The sequence below is a fragment of the Haemaphysalis longicornis genome, unplaced genomic scaffold (genome assembly GCF_048455015.1).
Source record: "Haemaphysalis longicornis isolate Haplotype H1 unplaced genomic scaffold, Haemaphysalis longicornis Haplotype H1 scaffold_6, whole genome shotgun sequence".
Taxonomy (NCBI): Eukaryota; Metazoa; Arthropoda; class Arachnida; order Ixodida; family Ixodidae; genus Haemaphysalis; species Haemaphysalis longicornis.
The window spans coordinates 117,898,367-117,910,869 of NW_027526407.1; the positions used below are offsets into that span (position 1 = coordinate 117,898,367).

The 12,503-nt window shown below is 44.8% G+C and overlaps 1 long non-coding RNA gene across 1 annotated transcript in view; it reads left to right on the forward strand.

Annotated features, from left to right (window-relative positions):
* Window positions 1-12,503, forward strand: part of LOC144141912 (uncharacterized) — a 72,102-nt gene that overhangs the window by 18,371 nt on the left and 41,228 nt on the right. The gene's annotated exons all lie outside the window — the stretch shown is intronic.

Below are 12,503 nucleotides of genomic sequence, written 5' to 3' on the forward strand. Positions count from 1 at the left end.
CGTTTCGAATATATTTGTGGTAAGAAAATCTGTGCCGGGGATGCGAATATCCCAATACCTGACAACCAGTGGTGTCCTTTATGGAAATATAAGCCAAGCGCAACTGTTAAGCACAATGCAATTCTCCGTCTTGTTATATATGCGCACACTCACACCCTATAGCAAAAACCAAGGAACGTAATGAAACCCCGGAATAATAAATGATCTGCAAATAGAGTAGAATCATATTAGCTTGTACAAGAATTAAGAAAATACCAATGCAGCTTCAAAAATTCTAAAAACATTTGCCTGAACGTAAGCCAGTAGGACTCACCAGATTCAACGAGGTGCAAAATGCACTAGAGATGGGAGCAGGTTTTGGAGGGGGAGGTATACCTTTCGCTGAATTGAAGGGCCGAACGAAATCAAGAAATGAATGTTTTGGTAATCACACGCATAAGCTACACATTCACTTCTCTTTTGTTTTTCCACTTCAATGAACAGCAGATCACTTGGAGGACGTATTTTTTGAGCACAGTGTGGAAAGTTCACACAGGATAAAAGTGTCGTTGGCAGTGTGTAATCTGTAGCACCTTAAAGTTTATTTCTGCTAGTTTCTGCAGGGCCCCTGAATCATATTACAGCGGTTCGAACAAGATGTCACTATCGGACGCGGCTCACCGTCTTATCTCGCCGCTGTGCTTTTCTTAGAGGATACGTAGTAGATGATGAATGTATGCGGGTGCTCACCTCAAGACAAGACGATTCAGCGTTAATTTTTTTGTCGTGTGCTCATCTCTAAGTAGAATTTTGCATTATTCATCCACTTCAGGCGTAAAGTGTTTGGGAAATTTATGCGGCATTAGCTTGTCCATGGTAGTGATCAGTATCTGAGATTTTAAACTGAAGTTGAAGTTGAAGTTGAAGTTTATTTTCACCACAACGATAAACCGTGGTTTGCACAAAATAGAAACAATTGTGGCATGGAAAGTGGGAAAAAAAGCTGCGCTATAGCAGCTTGACTAGCCCCACCTCCCATTCGTACAAGGCAACAGAAACAACGGCACACCAAACCCCATACGGTACTCACGTATGAAAGAAAAGAAAACAATATTCTAGTGGTTGTTTTTCAAGTACAAAAAAATGCACACTTGGGTGTTCACAAGCACATAAAACTATTGGGAAAAAAGGCAACTTATACCACAATAAGACGCTACAACAAAAAGGGGTACACTTGAAATTTTCATGCATTTACAAGTACTGGGTACAATTTCTCTAGGTTTACAGTTCCTTATACAAACAGGTTTAATATATCCCTATCTGAAAGGAGACGCAAGTGGTCTTCTGTGAGCTTGAACCTGTTTAGTATGTGTGGAACAGAGTGTTTTAACATTTGGAGTCCGTAATTTGTTCGCGGTCGGGGGATGTGCCAGTGGTCAGAACTTCGCGTCGGACGCAACAAAATTTTCGGCTGTAAATACGCTGAGCCTCTTAGGTTTGCACACTTTTTTCGAATTTCAGACCTCAGAGACAACAACAGGTTATGTTCATATGCAACACAAAATTTTAAAACCTTAAACTTGACAAATAAATGGGATGTGTTATCTCGGTAACCTAAATTCGCAACAGCCCGTAAAGCACATTTTTGAAGTGTATACAACTTTTGTTTTGATTTTTGAGTTCCCGAAGCCCATACCAACTGACAGTAGCGTAGATGAGAACAAAAAAGCGTATTAAAAATAAGAAGTTTCTGGGGGACCGGTAGAAACGTCTGACATCTTCTTAGCACGCCAAGGGCTTTTCTTAGCTTATTACACACTTGTTCAGTGTGAAAATCCTATAACATATGTTGATGAAAGATGACGCCTAAAGTTTTGGCAGTCTCTGAAAGTTCAATATTAAAATTATTTAGCAACAGTTTTTGTGTGCACGTACATGCCATTCCTTTCGCACGGAAAAGAACGGCCTTGGTTTTAGAGCTGTTGATCTGTAAAGAATTATAACACGACCATTTCGAAAAATTGACTAAGAACTTATTAGCTGCTGTTATCAAATCGTCTATATTTGTTCCCGTAAAGAATAAGCTTGTATCGTCTGCATAGATAATGCACGTTATTGATTGATCCACGTTTACAATATCGTTGATATAAAGGTTAAATAAAAGAGGTCCTAATATGCTTCCCTGCGGTACACCGCGTTTGATTTTTCTGGGCGTAGATGTTTGCCTATTTATACACACACACTGGTAACGGTCACTAAGGTAGCTTTCTATTAAATCGCGCACGATGCCTCTAACCCCGTAATAAGACAATTTTTCTAACAAGGTTTGGTGATCAATCCGGTCGAACGCCTTCGTAAAATCTATGAATACGCCTAGAGTTAGCTTTCTTGCTTCAATGTTGCCCAGTATGAACTCTTTTTGATGCAACAGCGCTGTCTCCGTCGATACACCAGACCTGAACCCGTATTGTGCTGTTGTAATCACCGAATGAGAGTCCAAAATTTTATAAAACCTAGTGAAAATGATTTTTTCTAGAGCCTTTGAAAATATAGGTAGTACCGATATTGGCCGGTAATTACTCATTTCGTTTTTGTCACCAGCTTTGTAAAGTACTGCGACTTTGGCATTTTTCATCCGCTTAGGGAACGTACCTGTGCTTAAAACGATATTATAAATATGGGTCAGGCAGGGTAATAATAAATCAATAACAAAGATAACCGGTTCCATTTTTATGCCGTCAATGTCCTCACTTTTGCTTTTTTTAAGTTTCATGAAAACGTTGTTTACCTCAGTTTGCTCCGTAGGGTCAACAAATATTGAGGGGGCTATAGGTGTTGGCATGTACCCTAACGCATTTCCGTCGTAAGTACTTTCTGACAAAGAAGTAAAGTACGCATTGAATTTATTGGCTAATGCATTTCCTTTAAATATATGATTGTCAATTGTAATTTCGCCGACACCGGCCGTCCCTTTACTCGAAGATATAATTGTATTTAGTTTTTTCCACATTTGCTTGACATCTACGATACCGTTAAAAATAGTATAGTAATAGCCGCGTTTGGCTTGCCTTAAAGTTTTTGCAAGATTGTTTCTATGGGCCTTAAACGCTTTCAGTGCATTCAAATCGCGATTTTTCAAGAACACCTGATACAGCCTGTTTTTTGTACGTATCATTTTTAATAGACTTGACGTTACCCAAGGTTTACGTGCGCGTTTTGGCTTTGTTATTTCTTTGTACGGAAAATGTTTTTTATATACAGATGAAAAAATTTCTATGAAATGGTCATATGCGGTATCGGCCGTAGAGCACGCAAAAACCCCGTTCCAGCTTGTCCTGGAGAGTTCATCTCGGAACTGCGACAGTGTAACCGCGTTGATGTCTTGATGTATTATATTCACAGCGAATTCTTTTGCCGTATTGTACGTATCAATGACTAAATAGATAGGCAAGTGGTCGCTAAGTGTCACATTAATGGTACCAGAAAATAGGTCATGAAGCGGTAGATTTGTAATAAAACGGTCAATAAGAGTTTCACTAGTTGCAGTGATACGTGTGGGGGTGGCTATTACGTTAAACAAAAAATGGGAATCGAGAATCGCGGATAATTCGCCCTGTTTAGGAGTTTTTGTCAGCATATCAATGTTTAGATCGCCCCCTAAAATTAAAAAGTATTGGTTTCCGTTTACAAACGAAAAAATCGCCTCTAGACACGCGAAAAATTCGCTCAAGTTACCATCAGGTGGCCTATACACTACCGCAAATACGAAGTTGTCGCATTTCGCACAAATTACCTCAATGTCCGTTGTGGACCGAGAAAGGTCATCGAGGAAGTCGCAGGTAAATCCCAATTTTATGAACATGCATACGCCGCCACCCCTTTTTGATTTCCTGTTCAAAGAAACGGCACTGTATCCGTCTAAATGTACGGAATCAAGATCAGTGTACCATGTCTCAGTGAGCATTATAACCGAGAAGGAAAACCCGAACTCGTTTATTAAAATGCAAAAGTCATCATATTTTCGGCGTGCTGACTGCATGTTCATATGTAAAAATGTTAATGGCGATTTACACTTTTCAACAATATCTGACCTGAGTGTGCTTTGACTAATACAAGATAAAGTCATTGCTGATTAGTATGGGTCGACATAAAAGTGCTTTGAGTTTGCCGACAAGTAGTGACACACAGCCAAATGGGAAACAGACAATGAAAAAAAAATATATCACTGTGCCTACAGGTTTCATCAACAAGGGCAGAAAAACGCAGCCAAGTTCTTTCCCAACTCGTGTCGCGATACAGGCATAAACGCAAGCAATCCAGAAAACAGCAAAAGAGGCACCTACGAACCAGTACGTCGAAAATTAAAGCGTACAAGACAAAAAAATAAAAAAGCAAGCAGCAGCTATCGCAGAGAACAAATGCGGGGCGAACAGCACATGCGCATATGGCCCTTCCTCCGGGTAGACTATCGCAACATATACCACTATGTGTCCCCGTAACACATATGACCAACATGATAAGATGCACCCTCGCACCACAAACAGCTCCTTCGAAGCGTGGAACATTAGTCTTATTTTCCAGCTTTCATAATGGGTTGACCATTTTTGCAACGTCCCTACTGCATGAAATCTTTATTTTTGGAGCGTTGTCCATGCGCCGTGCGAAAATTTTGCCATTTTGCACCCAAACGTATTTCCAACCTGTTTCGCGTTTGCGTGCAGTAGCCTGGCCTAGCAGACGTTTCAGCTCTGGGCATAGGTGCTCGTTAACAAAGAACGGCTCCTGCGAGTCAAGGCGTACGTCAGAGCACTTGAGCCGGGCAGCACGCGCTTTCTCGAGGAAGCAGTCCCTTTTCTGCCTCCGCGCGAACTGAACTACTACGTTCTGTTTTGTTAGGTTGGCGGTTGGTACTCTGTGTACAGACTCAAAATCGGCTTCAACAAGCGGTACACCTACTTTCTCGCCAATTTTGATCACTGTATCTTTAAGGTTTTCAGTGTCGTTGTACGGGATGCCTTTGAGCTCCACATTTGCATTACGAGAATACTGCTCAAGGTGTAGCAGCCTACTCTCATGTTCTTTCACCTTTTGAGAAAGATCAGCGCACGTGGCCTCTAGCAAAGCGTTGGTCGCCTTGAGCTGTATATTTTCAGCCTTTACATCTTCACAATCAGTGTTTAGGGAAGCCACAGAAGACTTAAGTTCCCTCAGCTCATTCCGAAAGTCTCGCTCGAGTGCTTCCTTGAAGCCTTTGAATTCAGCCCGCAATTCACGCTTAAGTTCCTCGAAAAGTGATCTTATCTCTTTCGCCATGTCTCAACAAACCAAAACAGACAAGAGAACACTTGTGGCAGCACAAGCAGCAGCAAAACGAAACAGGCGAAAATTCAGGAAACAAGCAGGAATTTGGGCACAAACCTGCGTGAAAGATGTGTAGCGTTTTAGTCCTCGAACTTCGCTGCCGCCTCTGCTGCCATGTGAAAGACGGGGGCGTTGTTCAGTCAATTTGTAGTTTCTGGTCGGGGTTGAGGAACCAATGCGAGTCGACGGTCCAGGCAGCGTCACAATCACACGGGGGCTGACGTGGAATGGCCTTTCTTGATGCAGATGAAGATAGCTGGGCTGATATCAGCGCATCCAAGCCGCCGCACGATGCCGGAACAAAATATTCCACAGTCCTGCGTGAAAGATGTGTAGCGTTTTAGTCCTCGAACTTCGCTGCCGCCTCTGCTGCCATGTGAAAGACGGGGGCGTTGTTCAGTCAATTTGTAGTTTCTGGTCGGGGTTGAGGAACCAATGCGAGTCGACGGTCCAGGCAGCGTCACAATCACACGGGGGCTGACGTGGAATGGCCTTTCTTGATGCAGATGAAGATAGCTGGGCTGATATCAGCGCATCCAAGCCGCCGCACGATGCCGGAACAAAATATTCCACAGTCCTGCGTGAAAGATGTGTAGCGTTTTAGTCCTCGAACTTCGCTGCCGCCTCTGCTGCCATGTGAAAGACTGGGGCGTTGTTCAGTCAATTTGTAGTTTCTGGTCGGGGTTGAGGAACCAATGCGAGTCGACGGTCCAGGCAGCGTCACAATCACACGGGGGCTGACGTGGAATGGCCTTTCTTGATGCAGATGAAGATAGCTGGGCTGATATCAGCGCATCCAAGCCGCCGCACGATGCCGGAACAAAATATTCCACAGTCCTGCGTGAAAGATGTGTAGCGTTTTAGTCCTCGAACTTCGCTGCCGCCTCTGCTGCCATGTGAAAGACGGGGGCGTTGTTCAGTCAATTTGTAGTTTCTGGTCGGGGTTGAGGAACCAATGCGAGTCGACGGTCCAGGCAGCGTCACAATCACACGGGGGCTGACGTGGAATGGCCTTTCTTGATGCAGATGAAGATAGCTGGGCTGATATCAGCGCATCCAAGCCGCCGCACGATGCCGGAACAAAATATTCCACAGTCCTGCGTGAAAGATGTGTAGCGTTTTAGTCCTCGAACTTCGCTGCCGCCTCTGCTGCCTCTGCTGACAAGCGTAACTGGTCTGATGAGGGGTATGAGTGCTCCGCTATATTATGTATGCACACACACACACACAAACCGATTTACATCGTAGTGAATAGCAGTAGAATGACCGTCTAAGAAAATGCTTCTTACGGAGACACTGTTACTAAATTTCAGGCAGTGTAATTACGATTGCCTTCATGCATATGCCGGTTTCGCGGCGCCAGCTCGTGACACACAGCTGGCGCTTATACAGACCAATTGTACAACACTAAGAGAGTGACAGAGGCACCTGCAGTCTCGCAGATACACAACATTCGCAAACAGGGAACTGCTCCATAATAATATGTATTTGCAACGCACAGAAACGTAAATCTTAATCGTGCAGGTGCCGCAAAAGCCGCGGTGACAGTGCGGAGCTGGCAGGGGCCACTATCAGCTTCGCTCGGAACGAGCCGCTAGGGAGATTTTGATGGAGGTCCAACAGGGCGCACTCGACCTTATATGCGGCCGCTAATCATAACCGCATTAAAACTTTCTTACCTCTTCGGACAGGCTCAAGGCCCTAACGGGGGGGCCCATACAGCTTAGTCTGCGACACTGGTGTTGAAAAAAAATGCCGCATCGCGTCCCTGTTGCCTATCGCAATCATAACCACTGTTATGTTTCATGAAACTCATCAGGAAGGGTCGTGCCGGCTGATCCTTTTTTCCACATTTTTGGTGCCGAAACCCGGGGCCAAAGGACCTTCAGAGGTGAGCCACACCGAGCAGCTTCGCCTTACCTTCCACCGTCTTCTCACCTGTGGGGAACAAGAATAAAGCCGCCGTTTCAACGAACCCGCAGATGAATCTTGATGCGGCCAGAGAAGAATAATCGCGCCGGACCAATTTGTGCTGCCCCTTGGCCGAAACACATAAGATTCGCCTTCGCGGCAGTGTAACTCCCGGTACGATGACGTCGACTTCTTCCCCGGGAGTCTGATAGCCAGCCATATCAAAGTCCATGACGCAGCACTCGACTGTGGAGGCCATCATCGAAAGAAGGCGGATCGTCCGGGATCGACTTACATATGTGGTCAGCAAGGTTGGCGGCTTTTACAGCCCCGACCAACCACCCATAGGTCAGGTAATCGATCTTCTAGAGACACGGACTGAACAAAATGGTCCCTTGACCCAGATCAACCGAAAAGTTGAAAACACTCTTGTCATTCGCAGATATGCTTGACGCGTTTGATGCTTGATGAAGCAGAGATGGTTGACGCGTTTGTGTTTCAAGCCACAGTAATATCTGCAAAGGTGGGACTGGAAATGAAAATAATTGTGTCCAGCACAAACCGGCAAGCTCGCATTGCGTCCATGAAAGCCCGAATTCGGTAACAGTCGGGACAGCATCGCAAAAGCGATGTTATAACTGCTGATATAAAACTTTTCAATAAAAAGAATAGTCCGGTAACCGAATTATGCAGACCATGGTAGACAAAAAATGAGTTGGCAAAATAAACCTTGAACAGAAAACAACTGTCTTTGTTTCTGTGTTGAATCCACCACATGTTATCCTGTTTATAATGACTACTCCGATTAAACAGAAATGACCGTGTCAGCAGTGAGACGTGTGCGACGACAAATCAACGTTAATGATTTGATGGTCAGGGATCAACTAACAAAATCAACGATGTCAACCCTCACATGTACTGAGAAAACAACCATACCAAAGAAAAAGAATACGACGCTTCTTTATGTGGACGCTGGGTTTTTGCGTCTCCTTTCTTCGGCGCAACTAAAAGCCCAGGCCTGGTTTTCTCACAGACATATTTGGCGCCGAAACCCGAAAATATCGCCGAATATCGCATCCACTCTCCAAAAAGAGGGACTCGCCCTCCGGCTCCAAGAACAGGCATGAGCCATAGCTCATGTCAAAGATGACAGGTTAGGCCAGTTAGTTCGTGTTAGATTAGAAAGCGAGACATGGACGGAATGATGAGAATGAGTGTGCGTAGTTCGCCTTCTCCTACTTTTTATTGTTTATTTTTTTTCGCCCTCCGCCGAAGCCGCGTTTGTCGCGGCTGTGGACGGAGGTTAAAGAAAACTACGAACTCTTAGTCGCCGCGCCACCGATTACGGCCTCGATTCTGCGGTACTCCCTGTGTGAGCACACTCCGCACAGCAGCCACCGCATCGCAGATTTCCGTGCACATAAAATAAATATTTGTCGCCAAGAATGGGTGAGGTTAATAATCCCCCCGCTATTTCCGCTTTCCGCGATACGGCAAAAAATGGCACTACTGTAGCAAGGCAAACTGCAGACTCGGGTACATATTCTTGACTATACCGCGTAGTTTATTAATAATTATAGTTTATACCATTTCCCCGCAGCCAAAGTGTGCAAGCCTAAAGCAATACAAACAAAGCAGGACATGGGGCCGGTCAATGTACATAGAGCCGTCTTCGGTCTTCAAAGAGCGCGCTCTCGACACGGACACAAAAAGTTCCATTAAAACGTCAGTTGTGAGTTTGCGATGTCGTTTCTCCTTTTCCGTCTACTGTCCGTGTGGATTGAACGCCAGCTTAACATGTTAAAAATGCAGTAGCTAAACAAGACGTCCACGTTTCGAAAATCCACCCATTTATGATACACAAAACAGGTCATGAATTGTTGAACCTCGAAGGACGAGTCAAGAACGGCGACGAAAATCGAGCGGTTGGACATATGAAAACCTCCTTATAAAATTGACACAAACCTGCACATCTCGTTGCCCAAGCAAGTCCACACCCTTAGAATCTCGAAGTGTTGACACTATTGAACAGTTTTTGTCCTAATAACAAGTACTATTATTCAGAGTGCCGCCATACGGGCCTTGGAGAGCACAACTAGCTGGCATGACGTGCTGCGCAAATGTGACCTGTTGTAAGTAGCAAACCGCGATCACCTTGCCGGTTGTGTCTGTCCCTTCCGTGTTAGCTACTCTGATTTCTCTGCAAAGATATAAATGTTACTTCCAAACAAACAAAAGCGTCCAAACGTGTGTAAATATTCCCCCATCTAACGCGGACATTGTGGTGGATTACAACAGCAGTCAAGCTGCAGGAATGTACGTGATTGGTCAGCTTGGATAATTTTGCTTCTCTTTACACAAAAAAAGATATGCTATGCGCTCTCCGCTACCAGAAGAAAAAAAGATGAGCACAATGTTTTGAAATTGTTGAAGGCTGGTGAGACAGTGGAGCTGGTGGCCCCTCTTCGACCTTCACAGAAGACCAGCACAGAGTTTAACAGTAAGGCTGTTTAGCTATTTGTGCATTCCGGCGCTCCACAGAACTCCGGAAACTATGAAGCACAGAAATCATACGCAGGATTCCAGCCTGGGTCTGTTTAAGATAGATTTTCTCGTTCTACCCACTCGGCTATGACCTCGAAATAGTACCCGAGAGACAAACAACTTACTCACTCGGCTGTGACTGGAGGGAAACGAATCATACCTCCTGCTCGACACAGAGCACGTGATAGGGTACACGTTGCTAAAGCGGGTGCCTAGTTTAAGTGTGCGCGTTTCGTTCGTTGGTCTTCTTCAATTTGCGTCTTCCTCACTATTATAGCAAAATCGCGGGAATAAGGGTCACTGCTACAGCGAAGAAAAAGCAAATCGGCTGCAATGCTGGACTTCAACGGTTAGGGTGGGCGTAACGGGTGCGTACAGCTGCGCTACCATCAAGTCTTGCGCGTTAGTGCGAGCTTCCTTGATTTCTAAGCAACAGAAACGTGTAAGCTATTACTCCCGCTATTAGCGTTACCAGAAAAAGGACAAGAAGAAACAGATGGAGCTCAAGTGAGTGTGTGCCTCCTGATGAGCGCCCTCCGTTGACCTGGCTTGCGCGTGGGATTGTGCCGCGTAAGGAGCTCGCAAAAGATACCAACAAAAAACCCCGAGTGAACGTTAGTAGGAGCCTCGTGACGTACGCAAGGCGTCGGTCAGTTCGACCTATGTGATTTATCTGCGCATAGTTTATTTTGTAAATTCTCGCGAACTGTTTTACTTGCCATTTCACGTACGCTCGCAGCCTAAGTGTTGTGCACAGACGCAGAGTTCGCGAAGCCCAGCTTTCCGGTGGTTCTATCACGTGCTAACGTGTTCCACTTTGTGGGCAACGTGAAAAGTTGGGGACAAAACCATCTGGGCCTGCCAATCATGGGAACGTTCAGCGGCAAGTTCGAAATACATGTCAGGGGGAACAGCAGGGTCGCCCCCGAAGGCCAAGAGAGTGCCACCTGTGCTGTTTTGCAAACACGGCCCCAGTAGTCTATGCTGCGCAACTTTTTGATGCGGGTCCATCTGTTTTACATAGAGATCTATCTAAAATGTAAGAAGGATCATTAGAACCAAATATTTTGTGCGGAGAAGAAAACGTGCTGTTTTATCTCCGCCCACGTCTGCTTACCCTCAATTTTACAAAGGATGTTACCATATAATTTTTTTTATGTTGACTTCACTAGCTTTTTTAAATTTCTCATTTCAATGAAAGAAGATTGACTGCATAAGGAAAAAAAGACAGAACGTACAAAAATCAATTCACTGCGCTTTTCATGTGTGCACATAATCATTTATGTTGAATTGCGTTAAGGATACAGACGAAACGAAAGCTAACAGGACTGGGACGAGGCGAAAACTTGCAACTGTTTATTAAAAAGACGACATCAACGGGGACACCTAGATATACACACAAGACAGACACTCTGCGCATGCGCAGTAGCGCCGATATATCCTCAAACCAGAACATGAAGGTGCAGAAACATATCTGCTCAGACGACCACGAAACAGATCACTGGGATGAAAACGTGGGAGTGTCTGCTCGCAATATGTTATCTTTCTTATCAAAGGTGGCTCTGTCTGAATGAATTGTCGTTCTTCATTAGTAAGCAGCAATGACGGAGTGCTAACGCACGTTTCCTCTTCTGTGATTATGTGGTATGCTTCAATGATCTCGCGCGTTATCCTGTCTTTAGCGCGTGCCAGAATGGGCTGTATTAAAACTGTGGTGCGCACACGCACCGTTTGCAGGTTTTGCAACGGAGTGACAGATGTCTCGTTCCCATTGTCTGCTTACTTGCGTATCGGTGTTTTCTATGGCTTCCGTGGATGCACCTTCCGCTTTGTATGACATAGGCTTTCCCACAAGCCAGTGGTATTTTCTTTACTATACGCATTTGACAATCAAAACATTTTAGCCTGTGTTTCACGCCACATACTTTTTCCCCTCCGGTGCCCGGTTCACTTTCCTGCACATGCCTTTTAGCTTTGACGCTGCAGAGAAAACCACTCTGACATCATTTTTTTCTGCAAGATTTTAACCTGTGTGATAGTCCATGGATATATGGGATTGCTACCGGAGTCTTTTTCTCTGTAACGTCCCTTTCTTTGTTGTTAGGTCCTCTTGTGATAGACTGGAGCAGCTGTTCACTGACACATGCAAGCAGGCTGTGTGCGTATCCTTGATTCCTCATCCTAGATGTTTGTAGGGCGTAGCTTTCACTCTTTGACGTGATAAGTTTTTCTGGTGGCCTGTGTCAAGCAAGACACTGCAATGCCCCTTTTAACTATTTTTGAATGCGCGGAGTCTTACCTCAAGAGTCCTGCTTACGATTTATGCTTTGCATCCAGCAAGTTTGGGTTGTGCCTATTTTGATGTGTAGGTCCAGAAAGTGAATGCATAAATTGTCAGAAACCTCCTGGGTGAAATCGAGCATGGCGAAGGCACCTTTTAAAACGTTTATCAATCGTTTCGGGGTGGCGGTGGGTTCGAGCCTGGTGTCCAGGCATGTTAGGTAGTCATTTAAATATCTGAAGCAAGCCATCACATTTGCGTTGCTACGCTCTGCCCTGGTTGTTCGGTCCTCTGCAGCAAGAGAAATGTCTGATAACAAGGGTGCCAAATACAAGGCAATGGAAATGCCGTCATCTTATACGTACAAATGCCATAAAAAGCTATGTACAATGATTTCAAGTATAACTCGAGCACTTGTAAAAAATCC